Source organism: Oryctolagus cuniculus, chromosome 8 (assembly GCF_964237555.1).
Source record: "Oryctolagus cuniculus chromosome 8, mOryCun1.1, whole genome shotgun sequence".
NCBI classification, from domain to species: domain Eukaryota; kingdom Metazoa; phylum Chordata; class Mammalia; order Lagomorpha; family Leporidae; genus Oryctolagus; species Oryctolagus cuniculus.
The window spans coordinates 141,278,043-141,296,966 of NC_091439.1; the positions used below are offsets into that span (position 1 = coordinate 141,278,043).

Consider the following 18,924-nt stretch of genomic DNA (forward strand, 5'->3'; position numbering starts at 1 on the left):
CTTCTAAATAAACAAAAGATATCTCTGTTATTTACCAAGATTATTGTGCAATTTATTAATTGTCTCTATTTACAAGTCAAGCTAACACCAGGATTTGTTAGAAGACCCAAATGGGGGCAGTGCTATGGTGCAGTGGGTTAAAGCCCTAGCCTGCAGCACCAGCATCCTTTATGGGCACCAGTTCAAGTCTTGCCTGCTCCTCTTCTGATCCAGCTCTCTGCTATGGCCTGGGAAAGCAGTGGAAGATGACCCAGGTCCTTGGGCCCCTAACCTACATGGGACACCTGGAAGAAGCTCCTGGCTCTTGGCTTGGATCAGTTCAGCTCTGGCCATTGCAGTCACTGGGGAGAGAACCAGTGGAATGGAAGACATCTTCTCTCTTTCTTTCTCTCTCTTGCTCTGGCTCTGGCTCTGGCTCTGGCTCTCTCTGTAACTCTGTCTTTCAGGTAAATAAAACATATCTTTAAACAAAGAAACTTAAATGAGTCCTACCCCTTGGGCATAAACTCAGCTAAATCTACAGTGTCTGTCATCTGTCCATAGCAAAACTCAAGTCTGGTACATATCTCTCTTCAGCTAGACATTACTGTGTCCTTCCTTTAAGAATCAAGAACAGGGGCCAGCATTTGGTGCAGATTAAGCAGCTGCTCACAATGCTGGCATCCCAGATGAACTCAGGTTCCAGCCCCAGTTCTGATCCACTTCACTACTAATGTGTGTAGGAAAGCAGCAGAACATTGCTGAAATACTTCGGCACTTCCCACCTATATGGAAGAACCGTTGGAGTTCCATGCTCCTGGTTTTTGCCTGGCCCAGTCCCAGCAATGGTAGTCATTTGGGGAGCAGGTGGAAGATCTCTCTCTCTCTCATAAATAAATACTTTAATAGAGTCCAGAACAGACTATAAATTGCTACTACACTACATTTGTCACTATGATGTGCTGAATAAAAAATAATTAATGTATATTATCATGTACTTATTTGGATGATTGATTACTGGTAATTAGTCTTTAGTTTTAAAGAAAAAATTTCAAGTGACAGTATTTATCAATAGGAAAAAGTTGAAACAAAGCACTCTCTCTTTTTTTTTTTCTACAGGCACAGTGGACAGTGAGAGACAGAGAGAGAAAGGTCTTCCTTTTCCATTGGTTCAACCCCCAGTGGCCACTGCACCCGCAACCGGGACAGAATCCAGTGCTCCATCCAGGACTACAACCTGGTGTGCCAGCGCCGCAGATGGAGGATTAGCCTATTGAGCCACGGCGCTGGCCAAATCACTCTCTTAATCTCACAAAGTCATGTGGCTAGGAGAAGGCATATTTGATTTTTTCTAATCAGCCTTCCTAAAAATTACAAATTTTTTTCTGGCAACAGTGAATTTGGCTCATCATAGAAAGTTCTGCATGATACTGCAAGAGGTAAATTTTTGATTTATAGGAAATTTGAAAACCAATTATGCTTAGTCTCTAATTTCTGATTTACTTATAGAACAGAAATTACACAGATAAATGTTACTTTGTCTAATTTTTAAAAATATTTACTTCTTTATTTGACAAGCAGTCATAGATAGACAAGGGGAAAGACCAAGAGAGAGGTCTTCAATTTGCTAATTCACTCCCCAAATGGACACAATGGCCAGAGCTGGACCAACTCAAAGCCAGGAGCCATGAGCTTCTTCCCACATGGGTACAGGGGTCCAAGCACTTGCACTGTCTTCTACTGCTTTCCCAGGTCATTAGCACAGAGCTGGATTGGAAGTGGAGCAGCCAAGACATGAACCAGCACCTGTATGGGATACCAGTGCCACAGGCAGAGGCTTAATGATTATGGCACAGCACCAGCCCCCACTTTATCTAAATTTTGGTAAACCCATGAGTTGCACCACAATGCTATTTTCTTTTCTTTCCTTTTTTCCTTCCTTCCTTCCTTCCTTCTTTCCTTCCTTCCTTTCTTCCTTCCTTTTCTCCTTCCTTCCTTCCTTCCTTCCTTCCTTCCTTCCTTCCTTCCTTCCTTCCTTCCTTTCTTTTCTTCTTTCTTTCTTCCTTTCTTATTTTTCTGTGTCATGAAGCTTGCACATTGCATCCAAGGACATGGACCAGGGAGAGAGGCTTATGATTACTCTGTGCAAGAACTCTCCTCTTGGGGGTCAAAGCATCTGACAAGGAAGCTCTCCTAGATTAAGTCCTCAAGCACCTCTCTCAATAACAAGTGAGAGAAGGTGTGCTAACTGGAGAGCATCTTTGGTTTAATTAACTCTGGGAGGTCTGAGTGTTACTGCGGTCTTCATTGGGCTATAATAATGGGTCATGAATCATTTGAATGTGACTATTCACCACTAGAGGGCTCTGTAGGGTCAATTACATTTTCACAATCATTGACACGATTCCCCACTGGTGTCTCCAGCTGCTCTTTTGGGGAAGAAAGTCTGCTCCACTTGCAGGATACTTAAGTCCAGCACTGGAGGAAGCATAACTGAAAGAGCCCACAGCTGAGATAAAGGCATAAAGACACTTGCTTCCATGTGAGAATGACTAAGAATACTGTCTTGGTTGGGTTGGGTAAAAATCACCATGAAGAGGATCAGGGACCTCTGCATCTCCAAGTGTTTTTCTACCTCCCAGCTGTGAACCCAGAATAGTGCATCCATTGATTAAACAATGATTCCATGCTTCCATGTGGTGCTTCTCTGCTTAACATTGCCTGCTGAATTCTTGTTCCCATATATTTTTACCCAGCATGATTAATTTTCTCACTTCTGCCTGACAATACTCAATAATTTACACACTGTGCTCTACATTTGCACACACTGCCAGCACTTTCACTTGATGTGCATTATAAACCTGATAAATTGCCCTAATGATTTTTATTATTCCATCATTGTAAAAATCCCAGTTTCATGTTCTTTAGTAAGTTTGGCATAATACTGAAAGTTGGATGTTTGCCATTGAAGACACTGTATTTTTGCTCACTGGTATTACTTAGATTAGGAGTAGTGATATCCTCTGTTATACCTTCAATTTGAACTAAATTCTAAAACATGAATAAAATCGCTGATAATGGAGATGAGGTTAAAGAGATAGAAGACAAAATTGGGCACTCTGATAGTGTGAGTGAGCTGTTTATTGGTGATCTGTTTCTTATATAAAACCTGCTGCTGTGGGTTTGCCAAGTTATGCACCACTCAATAGCCTTCTTCATGAATCTTTAAGAATTCTGTCCCAAATTTCGTCCCTTAATTTCACTTTCACAGTTACAGAAAATGAAATTTTGAACAAAGCTGCTGATTATGGATTTCAATTATTTGCAGAAAATCTGTCTTGCTAATGTGTGAATCAGTGATGCTAAAAGATTCCTCTTATCTCTCCCAGCAAGAATCTTTCATTGCCCACACTGCTGCTTGTGCTGTAGAAACTTAGAGTGCTGAAGGTATAGTCCAAAATGGCGGCTATCATGATGAAATTATTTTAATATGCATTTTAAATAATCACCATATTTTTGTGTTGCTATTGACTAACTCACAGTATCATGTTATCCTTTGTTCAGCTGAGCTATACTGCAATCTTCTTTATGGACATGATCATCACTTTTTACCCAGAGATTAGCATTCATTACATATCTCATCCGAGTTAGGCAAGTATCAAGGAATGAGGTTGTGTTGGTAAATAATTTAGTTATACTGTGTGTTCTGTGGAATTTAAAAGTTAAAAGAGATAATTTATCATAACCACCTCAAAGGTCCTTTGGTACATCTTTCTGAATCACTTAGAGATGAGAACTCCTTGGAAAGAAGAAATGAAGTAGCTGACACATGGAGCTACTACCTGTAATGCCAGCATCTCATGTGAGCACTGGTTTGAGTCCCAGCTGCTCCATTATGATCCATCTCCCTGTTACTGCATCTTTTTTGGGGAATGAACCAGCAGAAGAAGATCTCTATCTCCACTGCAGCCTTCTCTCTCTGTATCTCTGCCTTTCAAACAAATACTGTAAATCTTATTTTAAAAGAACTTAGGGTCCAGCACTGTGGTGTAGTGGGCTAAGCCTCTGCCTGTGGTGCCAGTTTGAGTTCCAGCTGTTCTTCTTCCAATCCAGCTCTCTGATTTGGCCTGGAAAAGCAGTAGAAGATGGCCCAAATGCTTGGGATCCTGCACCCATGTGGGAGAGAAGAGTGAAGCTCCAGGCTTCTGGCCCCTGCTTCAGATCAACCCAACTCAGTCTGTTGTGTCTACTGAGAAGTAAACCAGTGGATAGAAGATTTTTCTCTGTCTCTCCCTTTGTCTGTAACTGTACCTCTCAAATAAAACAATAATTTTTTTTTATTAAAAACAGAGTTTATCCTCACATTTGGAACTTCTAGTAATTTTGATGGGTTGAGAGGAAATTTGTAAAGTCTGTGATACAACTGAGAGCCTTCCAAGTCCTAGCATGTAAGAAGAGAATAGCGAGCAGACAGCTGGTAGACAAGACCTGACAGGGTACAACCCATACATAGCATTGTCTTTCTGAAGACCATAGTAAGTCCTATGGTCCCTGTTCAAAGGTCATGGGAAACCATCCACACAGTTGAAAGAGGAGTGTGACTTGATGAGATTTTGGTTTGTAAAATGGCCTTAGTACTTAAGAACATCTCCAGAGAAAACATAGAAGAGTACTGCTGGATGGTAAATCTTCATTAATAGTAACAAGACTTGATGAAAGAAATGGCACCTTTAAGGGAAATGTAATTCAGGGAAGGGAGATAAGAATTAGTGAATCTTTTCTCCTAGGATGGTATTTACACCAACTGTAGATATTGGGGCCCTAATTTGGTGTGTTGAAGAAGATTCCTCTAGGATCTGGAATAACTTGAGCAACAGAACACATAATTTCAGACTATAATGCCTTTAACAAGATAAGAATCTATGAACTCATAATGATATAGTACATAATGACACACTAACTAGGACAGAAGAGTGAGCCCTTAGCTTTGATGCTAGATCAAAGTATAAATGGAGAAACAATATTGGGAATTAAAACACCAGCATTTCATATAGTATTGATGATTAAAAATACTATTAAAGGTAGTGGATGAAAATTTGATAGGAAGTAGGATACTGGCATAATATTGGAATAATTTTTAATAAAATCCACACATTCCAAAAAGGAATAAAAATGTGTATATAGCACAGCATATATGAATGCGGTGGTGAAGCAAGGTTTGCCACTGCCTGCCACACCAGCATTCCACATCAGAGTGCTGTGGTGCTGCCTCAAGTTCCAGCTTCCCTGCTTTTGATCAAGCACAATGTGAATGCACCTGGGAAGGCTTCAGAACATGGCCCAAGTCCTTGGGCCCTGCCACCCATGTGGAAGACTGGGAAATAGTCATTCATCCTAGCTTCAGCTTGACAAAGAACTTAACATTGCAACTCTGGAAATGAACCAGCAGAGACAGAGAGAGAGAGAGAGAGAGAGATCCAGCTTTTTGCTATGGCCTGGGAAAGCAGTAGAAGATGGCCCAAGTGCTTGGACCTCTGCACCTGCATGGGAGACCCAGAAGAAGCTCTTGGCTCCTGGCTTTGGATTGATGCAGCTCTGGCTGTTGCAGCCAATTGGTGAGTTAACCAGTAGATGGGAGACCTGTCTCTCTCTCTCACTGCCTCTCTTTCTCTCAAATAAATAAATAAATCCTTTTAAAAGATATAGATGTAGACATACACATAGATATAGATATAAATATAGATATAGATCACTCATTGTAATTCTGCATTCAAAATGGATAAATAAATCCTTAAAAGGTTGCATGTGAATCAATCTGGCAGAAATTCACTAAGTACCAAGTTGATAGCATCCATCATAGCACAGATGGGAGACTGAGCAGAGCCCAGCATCGAACCATGGTGCTTCTGAAGAGAATACAGGGCCCACATTTTCTCAGAAAGGAACACTGGAGGGTCCCAGCTTGGATCATCTCTGCTCTTGATATCTATTAAGAGTTTTCATATTAGGATTTTATATTAGAATTCCAGAAAAATAACATTGAATCACAGTGGGAGAAATGATATTTTAACACGGTTGGAAAAAGATGTGATAGTTCTGTGGATTGGGTTGTGTTGGATTAATGTTGGTTTCTTAAATTGGGGTTCATATGCTATTTATCAGGGGACCACCCTATAGTTAGCAGAAACATCTTGGGTCAGGGGCAAAAGTGCTAAAAGTTTACTAACTGGCCATTCTCAATGAATGGGACTCACTCATGGTATTTCTGTAAGTTTGAAATAATTTCAAAATTAACTACTCTTAAAATGACCAAATTGTAAGATGACAGTATCCACATCATGTTAGTAAAACAGGGACAGCATCAAATACTATAAAGGCTAAACCTTACCCAATTCCCATTAGGCCAAAGTTATAAAACTGGACCCCCTCTAAGCATCTACATGCCTGTATGGAGACTGCAGAAATAATACAATAATATTCACAATGTGTTTCCTGTTCTGAATACATTTGTGATAGTTTTGAAACAGCTTGATCTTTTTATTTTAAAGATTTTGAGAACTCTCTTGATCTTTAGAAATAATTATTTTATTTTTGTACTGAAAAGAAAATATGTGGATATGTCTCAAATCTGTTGGTTCACTCCCCAACTTTATGCCACAGCTGGGGCAGGACCAAGCCCAAGCCAGCAACCTGAAACACAATCCGGGTCTCTACAAGGGTGGCACGGACTCAACTCCTTTAACCCTCATCACCGTCTCTCAGAATGCACACCAACATGAAGCTGGAATCAGAAGCAGAGCTGGGACTTTTCCCAGGCTCTCTGACATGGGATGCAGGCATCCCAAGCAGTGGTCACACCACTATGTCAAATGACCACTCCTTCATTTTTAATTTAGTTTTGATTTGGGAATCAGAGAGACTGAGAAAGACAAGCAGCAGAAATCACTCATCTGTTGGCTTACTACACAATGCCCACCACATCAGGACTGAATTAGATGAAAGACAGGAGCCAGGAGCTTCATCCAGGTCTTCCGTATGGTTGACAGAAATGGTTGGGCCATTATCCACTGCTTTTTCCACAGACTAGCAAAAATCTAGAATGGAAGAGGAGTTGACAGGACTCAAAGCTGCACTCCAGTATGAGATGCCAATGTCAGAAGAGCAGCTTAACCTATTGAATCACGTTAGTCCCTGCATCAATTCAAACCAGTGCACTCACCCTACCCTGTATATATTCAAAGAATGCAAAGCTGGATATCCCCTCCCTTTCCTTATTATTATTATATTAGTTCCTCAGCAGAACCATTGTTCAGTTTAAACTGAGAGAACAGAGCAGCTCTGATTAGTACAGTGATATGCTTTTTGGGTTTTGGACACTTTTTTAAAGATTTATTTATGTATTTATTTATTTGAAAGTCAGAGTTACACAGAGAGAGGAGAGATGAGAGAGAAAGAGTTCTTCCATCCACTGGTTGACTCCTCAAATGGCTGCAATGGCCAGCGCTGTACCAATCTGAAGCCAGGATCCAGGAGCTTCTTCTGGGTCTCCCACACAGGTGCAGGGGCCCAAGGACTTGGGCCATCTTCTTACTGCCATAGCAGGCCATAGTAGAGAGCTGATTTGTATGCCACAGGTCCAGACCCTGGACACTTTTTTGAAGGTTGAGTAACTGATTTTAGCAATGACAGAAAGTTTCTTTTACAATGACTTTGATGGGGCTGATGCTGTAGCATAACAGTTAAAGCTGCTGCCTGGAATGCCAGCATCCCATAAAGGTGCTGGTTCAAGTGTCAGCTGCCCAACTTCCAATCCAGCACTCTGCTATGGCCTGGGAAAGCAGTAGAGGATGGCCCAAGTCCTTGGGTCCCTGCACCCACTTGGGAGACTCAGAAAAAGCTCCTGGCTCCTGGATTTGGATCAGCACAGCTGCAGCCATTGCAGCCATCTAGGGAGTGAACCAGCCAATGGAAGCCCTCTCCCCCTCTCTCTCTTCCACTGCCTATCTGTAACTCTGCCTTTCAAGTAAATAAATAAATCTTTTTAAAAAAGTGAAAGAAAAAGAAATAATAAAATGACCTTGCTTCCCACAGCTAAAGTATTTTATGTTATCAGGATATTTAAGGGCAGCAGCCAGTAAATTAGTTTTGTAAAGCTCAGTCTGTACTGTTTGAAGAAATTTATTCATTTCTGCCATCGTAGTTTCAGGTTTTGGAGACAACAGCTTTTAAAACATTTTTTAATCCTGATTTGCCTTTTCATAAGCCAGTTGTTGTAGTAATATTTTGCCAATTCCTGATTATCTACCTGATGTCCAATAGCTTTTTCTAGCCTATCCACAAAGGACATATAGCCCTCAGTCAGCCCCTGATGGACTAAAGAAAAGGAAGTGGACAGGTCTTTAACATCAAGAATCTTTTTCCATACTTTTAATTAATGTTGGAAATTTTTACATAAGCCTTCATCAAAGGATAAGCAACTTGTCGACCAAGATCCAAATACACTCCCTCTCTTAGCAACTGTTCAAAATTGGTAGGGACATTGTTATTTAGTTAATCTATGGCTTGTACAGAGGCCCAGTCTCTATTCCTGAGCCCAAACAGTGTACTGGGCTGGAGTAACCAAGATTTTAGTTAAAGTTTTCCAGTTCCATGGCACCATCTCACATCCTTCTCCAATTCCCTCTGGTATGCCCACTTACAAGAACTCTGTATCTTGTACTCCATTAAGCCCTTTTTCAACCCTCTGTAAACATTATAAAGAAGATGTTCATGACAGGGAGCTGCATTTTCAGGTCAAGCTACAGGACAAACAGTTAACACTGGTGATTCCCCTTGCTCCTTGGCTTGCAGAAGCATACCTAGTACCGATGACACACCTGAAGGGGACTCAGATATCACCACCACAACAGCAGGTGCTGAGAGTGCAGAGGTCTCTGTGAGGCAGTGGGGACAAGCCCATTGACCAACCTTCCTGGCCGGGGACAGTGGCCAAGGGAATTGTAACCTTACTAATGGCATCCCAGCAGAGATATCACACGTGCAAAAACAGAATAGGAGCTCAAGGCTCCTGATGTTATTTTTGACCAACTTTCTCTCAATCAGTTACTTTTTTTTAGATATATTTATTTATTTCAAAGTTAGAGTTACACAGAGAGCGGAGAGGTGAGAAAGAGAAAAAGGTCTTCCATCCACTGGTTGACTCCTCAAATGGCTGCAATGGCCAGTGCTGTACCAATCTCAAGCCAGGAGCTAGGAACTTCTTCCTTGTCTCCCACATGGGTGCAAGGGCCCAAGGACTTGGGTCATCTTTTTACTGCCATAGCAGGCCATAGCAGAGAGCTGGATCAGAAGTGGAGCAACCAGGACTTCAACCAGTGCCCATACAAGATGCTAGCACTGCAGGTGGTGGCTTTTACCCATTAGACCACAGTGCTGACCCAACAATCAGTTATTTTTAAAGTGCCTTCATCAGGGTTCCAAGGATAGCAACTATTAATTTTTTACAGCAAGCATCCAATTACTTTTTGGTAAAGAGGGTCCCTCTTCGGGCCAGCACCATGGCTCACTTGGCTAATCCTCTGCCTGCAGCAGTGGCATCCAATATGAGCACCAGGAGCTAGTCCCAGTTGCTCCTCTTCCAGTACAGCTCTCTGCTGTGGCCAGGGAAGGCAGTGGAGGATGGCCCAAGTGCTTGGGCCCCTGCACCCACATGGGAGACCAAGAGGAAGCACCTGGCTCTTGGCTATGGATCAGTGCAGCACCAGCCATAGCGGCCATCTGGGGAGTGAACCAATGGAAGGAAGACCTTTCTCTCTCTCTCTCTGTCTATAACTCTACCTGTGAAATAAAAAAAATAAAAGTGTCCCTCTTTCTAAAGGAGATAAAGCAGCCCAACTTTATGTTTCCATTACACCAGGTATGGAATTCCCCATCTTATGACTCACCAGGATCTTGAAGAGATGAGTGTGCAAGCGAAAGGAGAGACAGGAGAGACAGGACATGGAAACTGTTCCTCTGCAAAGTGCTGCCAGACTAACCCGGTGTGTTTTCTTTATTGTTTCTTGATAATGATTACAACAGTATATTGTACATCTCATGCATGTGCTCATCTAACTCCAAGGTTTCTCTGGAACATGTTTATCAAGACATATTAGATAAACAAGTCTAGGGAAGCTGCTGCATGTCTTTGGGAAGCCAACATTCCCACAAGGCTCAGTGCTCTTCTTGTTAGTGGACCATAAGCTATACTTAGTCCCTGCAGCCACACGCTGTGTACTAGGAAGAAAATGTCTTTGCTTTGGCAGAAATCTTTTTCTCCACAGTCACATTTGACCATCTTTATAAACCTTCCTATGAGCAACCAGGTTGACCAGATCTGAGTCCACTGTGTCTGTGAATGAACGTGACTTTGCTTTATATCCAAATACTGTTCTTCTATTTTGGATTATATATGTGTTTTGTAACTGTGCTTTGATTCATAGTAACTCAGCTTTTTATGTAATTGATTATCATTGAATGGAAACTGAAAATATAAACAAAATATTGAAAGAGAAAAAAATAATTTATCCAAATATTCCAATGTATCCCAGAAAATTTTTTAAGTGTAAAATGGTGACCACAAATAAATAACTCGCTCTTGCTCTTCTACCCAACCCTCTCATTTATCTCTCACTCAATGCTGCTCAACCTCTCCCAGTACCTCTAGTACTGATTGAGCTCACTGCAGGGGTGTCTGTCTCCCCACTGCACTGTGAACTTCTGCCTTCACTCAGCTCTATCTCCTGTGTTCACCACTCACGTAAATTCACTTTGATCACTCCAATGGTTAATGAGGGAATTATTTCCTTAGCAACTCCATGATATAGAAGAGAAAAATCAAGTCTTTCATGTTGCTTCTCTGTAGGAAAATCTTTCATGGAGAAAGAAATATTAATGTAAATGTTGGAAAGACATTATTTTATTTATTTATTTTTATTTTTATTTTATTATTATTTTTTTTGCCAGACAGAGTTAGACAGAGAGAGTTATAGACAGTGAGAGAGAGAGAGACAGATAGAAAGGTCTTCCTTCCATTGGTTCACCCCCCCAAATGGATGCTACGGCCAGCGCACTGCAGCGATCCGAAGCCAGGAGCCAGGTGCTTCCTCCTGGTCTCCCATGCAGGTTCAGAGCCCAAGCACTTGGGCCATCCTCCACTGTCTTTCTGGGCCACAGCAGAGAGCTGGACTGGAAGAGGAGCAACTGGGACAGAATCCGGTGCCCCAACCGGGACTAGAACCCTGAGTACCAGCACCACAGGTGGAGGATTAACCTTGTGAGCCATAGCACCGGTAGGAAAGACATTATTGATTATTCTCTGGCCTGATATACATGGACAAGAGTCCTACCAAAAGCACTGGAGGGATTGGCACTGTGGCACAGGGGGTTAATGCCCTGGCCTGAAGCACCGGCATTCCATATGTGTGCCAGTTCAAGACCTGGCTTCTCCACTTCTGATTTAGCTCTCTGCTATGGCCTGGGAAAGTAGTAGAAGATGGCCCAAGTCCTTGTGGCCCTGTGCCCATGTGGGAGACCCAGAGAAAGCTCCTGTCTCCTGGCTTTGGATCGGCACAATTCTGGCTATTGCAGCCAATTGGGTGTGAACCATCAGATGGAAGACCTCTCTCTCTCTCTCTCTCTCTCTCTCTCTCTCTCTCTCTGCCTCTCCTTTCTCTGTGTAACTCTGACTTTCAAATAATTCAATAAATCTTAAAAAAATAAAATAAAATAAAACTGTAACTAATATTGTTGGATGCATTTAGAATTCTCAGGCCAAGATGAGAGGCTGCCCATTTTCTTATAAAGGAAGATCCATTCATAGGATTCAATTGCAATTGCATTGTCATAAATTCAGCAGAGACTGGTGTATCTTCCTGTATTGTCACCCAAATACAGTGTGGTAACTAAGGAGACCAAGTTGGGGAGAGAAAAGAGATATGGCATTGCAGTCTTTCCCAACATTCCTAGATGACACCAGTCATGACTCTCTACTCACTTGGGAATAGCCTGCCACCAGCCCTACTCACAAACACCTGAAGAGTGACCAGAGACCAACAGAGGGAGCCCTTTTCTTATATAAGGTCAGGTAGAAGAGGGCTTGAGTACTGTATCTCACAAGGGCAGTTGTCACTGTAAGGTAAGTGATGTATACATGTATCTACACACATACACACCAGATTTCTAAGATTGTTTTCATCTAAAAATTCTATTTCTACTGAATAGCATACCTTTTCTACCATCCACAACTACCCTTCTAATTTATGCTTCTCATATTCTATTTTTTTTTAAAGATTTATTTATTTTATTTGAAAGTCAGAGTTACTCAGAGAGGAGAGGAAGAGAGAGAGAGGTCTTCCATCTGATGGTTCACCCCCCAGTTGGCTGCAATGGCCAGAACTGTGCCAGCCCAAAGCCAAAAGCCAGGAGCTTACTCTGAGTCTCCTACATGGGTACAGGGGCACAAGGGCTTGGGCCATCTTCTACTGCTCTTCCAGGCCATAGCAGAGAGCTGTATCAAAAGAGGAGCAGCCGGGACTAGAACTGATGCCCATATGGGATGCCGACGCTTCAGGCCAGGGCGTTAACCTGCTGAGCCACAGTGCTGGCCCTTCGTATTCTATTTTTTAAAAAAGATTTATTTAATTGAAAGAGTTACATAGATAGGTAGAGCCAGAGAAAGATCTTGCATCCACCAGTTCACTCTCCAAATGACCACAATGGCCAGAGCTGAGCCAATCTGAAGCCAGGAGCCACGAGCTTCTTCCAGATCTCCACAGAGGTGCAGGAGCCTAAAGACTTGGGCCATCTTCTACTGCTTTTCCAGGCCATAACAGAGAGCTGGGTCAGAAGTGGAGAAGCCAGGAATTGAAGAGGCACCCATATGGATTGCCGACACTGCAGGTGGGGCTTTAAACCATTGCACTACAGCGCTGGCCCCTCTGACTACTTTAAATACTTCATATGTTGGAATCTTGCAGTATTTATCTTTGGGGACTGACATTTCTGGTTAATTTCACTTAGGAAAATAACCTCACTGTTCATCCATGGCACAGGATTTTCTTTCCTCTGTGCCTGCATAACTTTCCACTGTGAGTGCAGGCCACACTAAAAGTCTTGGCTACAGTGAATTATGCTGTGGCAAACAGTGCTAATACTTTATTTATATTGAACTTTCAATGCTTTTAGATATTTAATAAGAACTGAGATTATCAGATAATATAAAAATTTTATTTTCAATGTAATGAAGAACATTCATACTGTTTTCCGTGGTGGTTGCATCATTTTACATTACCACTGACACTGTACATGTAGCTGAAAATATATATCTTCATCAAATTATGCACCTGGGTTCTTTGTGTTTAAAGAACAGGAGCGGGAGGTCGCATTGGCCATTACTGGCCATGGTTATGAAGATGCCTCTGCACTTGCACTCAAGTTGAATCAGCATTGGGCTTCATTGTCAGTGTGGTGAAATTGCCCATCACCCAGGGAGAAGTGTATGACTGTTAAGTACATTTTCAACTTCCTGCAGTGGTTCTAAAGCCAGGTCTGGAGGTATCATAACCCCATCTGGCTATCAATACCGTTTCTGTTCCAGGTAACTTTCTGTTAGCAAGGTCAAGCACAGATTTCCGTCTGAACATTTTTCTAGCTTGGGATTCACATAAAAGATGAGTGCCAGCACAACATTCCTCTACCCATTCTGCCTGCCATGACCTAGAGTATAGACCTAACAGGCTGACCCAGATTTTAACTCTTCCAATAAATTGTTCCTAGATGGGACAGGACAGCCTACAAAAGGGGACGTAGTGTTGCAATGCCCAAGTGGGATCAGCGTGCTGACCTTGCCTAGAGTTTCCTTCTTTGGGACAACCCATGTCACCATGGGGTCCTTCCTGCCCAAATGCCTGAGGTATCAATAGCAAGAGCTGAGACAATATCTGCAAAGTTATAAAGTATTCACATCCTAGATTTCATGAGTCTGGGCCTCTGGAAAGTCAGGACAGAGCAGAACAGATGGCTTTCTCCAGTGGGGCTTCAGCAAAGAAAGCTTAGACACCCTGAGTTCCAGGTTCTATTGTAGACTTTCATCAAGAAATTGATTTCATTTCTTGGGATCCTCTTTCATGGGATTCCTCAGCAGAAAAGACCTCTTCAAAGACTCATCCTCCATCTGCCTCATGCCGTGTCAATAATAACACACATTTATGACAATCCAAAAACCTCAGGGAGTGCCTGGGTACAATCAGGACCCAGTTTTGCAGACAAACTGAGTTCCGAGAGGGTTCCCTCTACCCTCTCAGTTATGTGACCCTGAAATATCACCATACCTCCTAAAGACTCCATAGTCTGGGCAATGGCAAGTAGAATGGCAGTTACTGGGAGTTGGTGGCGGTAGAATTGTAAAAACTTTCCTTCAAAGAGTAGAGAGTTTCAGTCTCATAAGGAAAAACAGTTCTGAATATTCATCCCACAACAATGTGCATATCCTCAACACTACTCAACTATACACTTAGAAATGCTTAAGATGATAAAATTCATCAGCTATATTTTGTTTTGTCAGGACCACAATAATAGTACATTTTAAAAGTGGTCAAATAGGAGCTAGACCTGTGGCACAGCAGGTTAAAACCCTAACCTGTAATGTCAGCATCCAACAAGGGTGCCAGTTCAAGTCCTGGGTGCTCCACTTCCCATCCAACTCTCTGCAAATGTGCCTGGAAAAGCAGTAGAAGATGGCCCAAATACTTGGGTCCCTGCACCCACATGGGGGACCTGGAAGAAACTCCTGGCTCCTGCATTCAGATTGGCCCAGCTTGGCCCATTGTGGACATTTGGGGAGTGAACCAGCCAATGAAAATTTCTCTCTGTCTCTACCTGTCTTTCTCTAACTCTGCCTTTCAATTTCAAATAAATAACACAGATCTTTAAAAAAAAAAGTTGATATGAAAAAAGTGGCCAAATACACATCTCATAAAAATTAACATTTTCTCAGAAGTGCAGTTAATACTTACTAATTTTGTACAATCTCTTATATTTGCTAGCAGTCAGGAACCTCATCTGAGTATTTCATGTGGGTGGCAAGGAGTCAAGTAATCAGGCCATTATCTGCTAATTCCTAGGCACAGGTTAGGAGATTGGATCAGAAAGAACACAGCTAGGATTCAAGTTGGCACTCTGATAGGAGATGCAGGCATCATAAGTGATAGTTTAATGTGCTGTACCACAAGGCCAGTCCCAGCAAGTGAGTTTTATGTTCATGTTCTTGATGATTATTTCCTATTCCATATTTGCACTGGAACCTGTGAATTAAACTGCAGTAGAAGGTGAAGAAAAATCTATTTTCCTGAGAACAAAAGTAGGTTTCACTCAGATTTGTTCTTGGAGGATATTTAACACATATCAGGTTGTTTCTTTGCTCTGGAACCTGTGAACTAAACTGCAGTGGAAGGTGAAGAGAAGTCGGAGAGGTCCCCTGCTCAGAGGCCTGGTCTGCCTCTGTGGTCTGCTCTGGCAGTAGGCTGATATGGACTCCAGGCAAGGTGGTGAGGCGGCATCTCAGCTGGAGCATCTCGTAGTCACCTTGTGTCGCTTAGCAAGGGGGCTAGTGAGCTGGCGCATAAGCTCCAAGTGCGAGGAGATCCAGAGGTTCGCACACACTGGGCTCATGCACACACACACACACACTCACAAAGACAGTGGGGTTACAGCTCAGGGACAGCTCTGAAGGTTGGCTTGCGCCGCTACCTGCTCCATGCAGAGTAGTGGGCTGCCTCTTCAGCTCCGGATGTGAGGAGATCCAGAGGTTCACACACACCAATTTGGAAGAGTATTCATTTGGTGAAATACGAGTGGTTCAATTTAATTTCCATCCAAAAGCACCTTGAGTTGCATTGTGGCTGATTGAGCAGCTTATAGTTACAATCCTATTACTAAGAAGAAAGTGGTGTTCTATTATAATACTACATGTCCTGTATGTGTGTTAAATTTAAGAGAAGTTGGCTGTTGAGTGGATTTTTTTAAATGTTTATTTTATTTGAAAGGCAGAGTTACAGAGAAGCAGAGGCAGAGAGAAAGAGAGAGAGAGAGAGAGAGAGAGGTCTTCCATCCACTGGTTCACTTCCCAGGTAGCTGCAATGGCCAGAGCTGGGCTGATCTGAATCTAGGAGTCAGGAGATTCCTCCCAGACTCCCTCCACCCTGGATGCAGGCCCAAGCACCTGAGCCATCCTCCACTGTTCTCCCAGGCCACAGCAGAGAGCTGGATCACAACTGAAGCAGCAGGGAGTGGCCCTAACTGGCACCCAAATGTGATGCTGGCACTGCGGGTGGCTGCTTTACCCATTATGCCACAGCATCAGCCCCTGTTAAGTGGATTTCCTATAGTAGAGGTTTTGTGAGAGATCTGCTAAATGGGATGGAGTAAACATTTAAATCCCTTAAACCATCCAGCAACTGTGTCTGTGGCTGTTGATGCCCAAGGAGACAGTTAGGAGTCCTTGTCAATTTAGAAAATGTAGGAGCTTCAGGGATATTTGTCCCATTCTTGGCTCTTTTTTTTCCCTTCCTTTCCCTTCCCTTCCCTTCCCTTCCCTTCCCTTCCCTTCCCTTCCCTTCCCTTCCCTTCCCTTCCCTTCCCTTCCCTTCCCCTCCCCTCCCCTCTCCTCTCCTTTCCCTTCCTTTACTTTCCTTTCCTTTCCATATATAAAGCATTTACTTAATGAATACAAATTTCATGGATACAGTTTTAGTTCTTGCCCCCATACCCACCCTCCCACCCCCACTCCTCCCTGTCCCACCTTCTACTCCCTCTCCTATCCCATTCTTCATAAAGATTCATTTTTAATTATCTTTATATACCAAAGACCAACTCTACACTAAGTAAAGATTTCAACAGTTTGCTCGTACACAGACACACAATGTATAAAGTACTTTTGAAGATGACAAGTTTTACCATTAATTCTCATAGTACAACTCATTAAGGACAGAGGTCCTACATGGGAAGCAAGTGCACAGTGACTCCTGTTGTTGATTGAACATTGACACTCTTAATTATGAAGTCAGTGATCACCTGAGGCTCTTGTCATGTGCTGCCAAGGCTATGGAAGCCTTTTGAGTCCACAAACTGTCGGTATTTAGACAGGGCCATAAGCAAAGTAGAAGTTCTCTTCTCCCTTCAGAGAAAGGTACCTCCTTTGATGGCCCCTTCTTTCCACTGAAGTCTAACTCACAGAGATTCTTCATGTAGATTTTTTTTTTTTTTTTTGCCACAGCATCTTAGCTTTTCATGCCTGAAATGGTGTCATGGGCTTTTCAGCTAGATCCAAAGGTCTTATGGGCTGATTCCTATGTCAATGTGCTGTTTAGGGCATTTTTCATCAGCTCCCCACAAAATTTCTCTCAGCTGCAGCCCAGACAAGCTATGCAGGGTGGGTACGGATCACGGATGGGTGAGGGTGTATAGTGCAGGAAGATGAATAGGGTTAGGACTCGTGGGAAGCCAGCCTTTATTATGTTGCTGTTTTTCCTTTTAATATATTTTGGGGAATTATTAAAATACCTTAAATGTCTCACCCCCCTGGTAGGTAGATTTGCAACCTCTACAGACTGCCACTATTTCTAAGGTATACTAACTAAATACAATGTTTGGAGATCTCTCATCTTATACTCTCACATTATGCTAGAATCTATATACAGCACCCATACTGGGGTTTTCAGATCTGAGATAGGTCTTGGAATTCTTGGTAATCAAGAAGCAAGAAATAGGACTCAGAATACTGACTCAAATTTAAAAATTTAAAAATTTAAAAATCTGGACATTGTTAGCCAAGACTGCCTAATGCATGTAAGAATAACAGCCACTGATGATGTACTATGGAGAGGCAGAGCAGTTCACTCTTGGACAGCCCATCTCACTATTGCAACCTCATAAACAACAGGGAGGTTCCCAGCTCACAGTCACATGACCTGCTCATTAATCTAAAAACGATGAGTGTCAGCCACCTTTCTTCTAAAGCCTTCCGAGGAACATGTGCATGGATGCTTAGAACACTGTAGTCCAGCAAGCCTGTATGTGATTGACATCCCCTTTAGAAATTTGGATCTGGAATTAATTGTTTTTAAAAGATTGATTTTCTTTATTTAAACAGCAGGGTTACAGAGAGAGAAAGAGGTAGGAAACTATGCTTTTTCTTATTATGCAGGTGCCTATTAGATGGTGAAGGAGAGATAATTGAGCTTAAATTTCCCTACTGAGGAAGGCAATCCCCCAAAGCCAAATGGCTTGAAACACCTCCATGGCCATCCAAAGAAGAAATTTGTGCCTCCATCAAAACAAGATATTGTGTATAAAATCCCAATAGCTCTGGGATCATTGTCCTAGCTAACATGCCCATCCAGTTTAATACTATGTCTGACCTACAAACTGAGCCCTAGTCAATGGCTTTACTTACTTGAGGTTAAAAATTCTTAGTGAAAGCTGCCAACAGTTTTATGATTTGCTGTTTAGGTAGAGTAATGTTAATATGTTGTTGCTTTTATTATTACTGCGAATGATAAGGCACCTGCAAGGTAAAACATGCGGAAACTACCTTTGTGGCTCCCCTTTCTCAAGGAGGTAGAGACTGGTTTTCAAATTCATTTCCTGGATACCATCTGGAACCAGGTCTATTTTAGGAGGAATTTTAAATTAGGACTAACATTCTAATAATATTATTGGGAATTTACTTAGGGTTTAAAGTCACTATGTTACAGAATCTTTACAAATGAACATATGAGCCAGAAGCTAAACAAATGTTCTTGCCTTTCTCTCTCTTCAAAGGGAGAAATCAAGGGTCAAAACAATGTCAATTTTCCATTCCAAAAATTCCCCTACATTACTTTCATTCAGCAGAAAGTAGCCAGAATG

General features: G+C 42.2%; 1 long non-coding RNA gene across 1 annotated transcript; it reads left to right on the forward strand.

Moving 5' to 3' along the window:
- Positions 1 to 991: 991 nt before the first annotated feature.
- On the forward strand, positions 992 to 10,626 carry LOC127488285 (uncharacterized). The gene is made up of 3 exons (XR_011378130.1): positions 992 to 1,418; positions 4,093 to 5,594; positions 9,896 to 10,626. It is a non-coding gene; the product is annotated as an uncharacterized lncRNA (long non-coding RNA).
- The last annotated feature ends 8,298 nt before the right edge of the window (positions 10,627 to 18,924 follow it).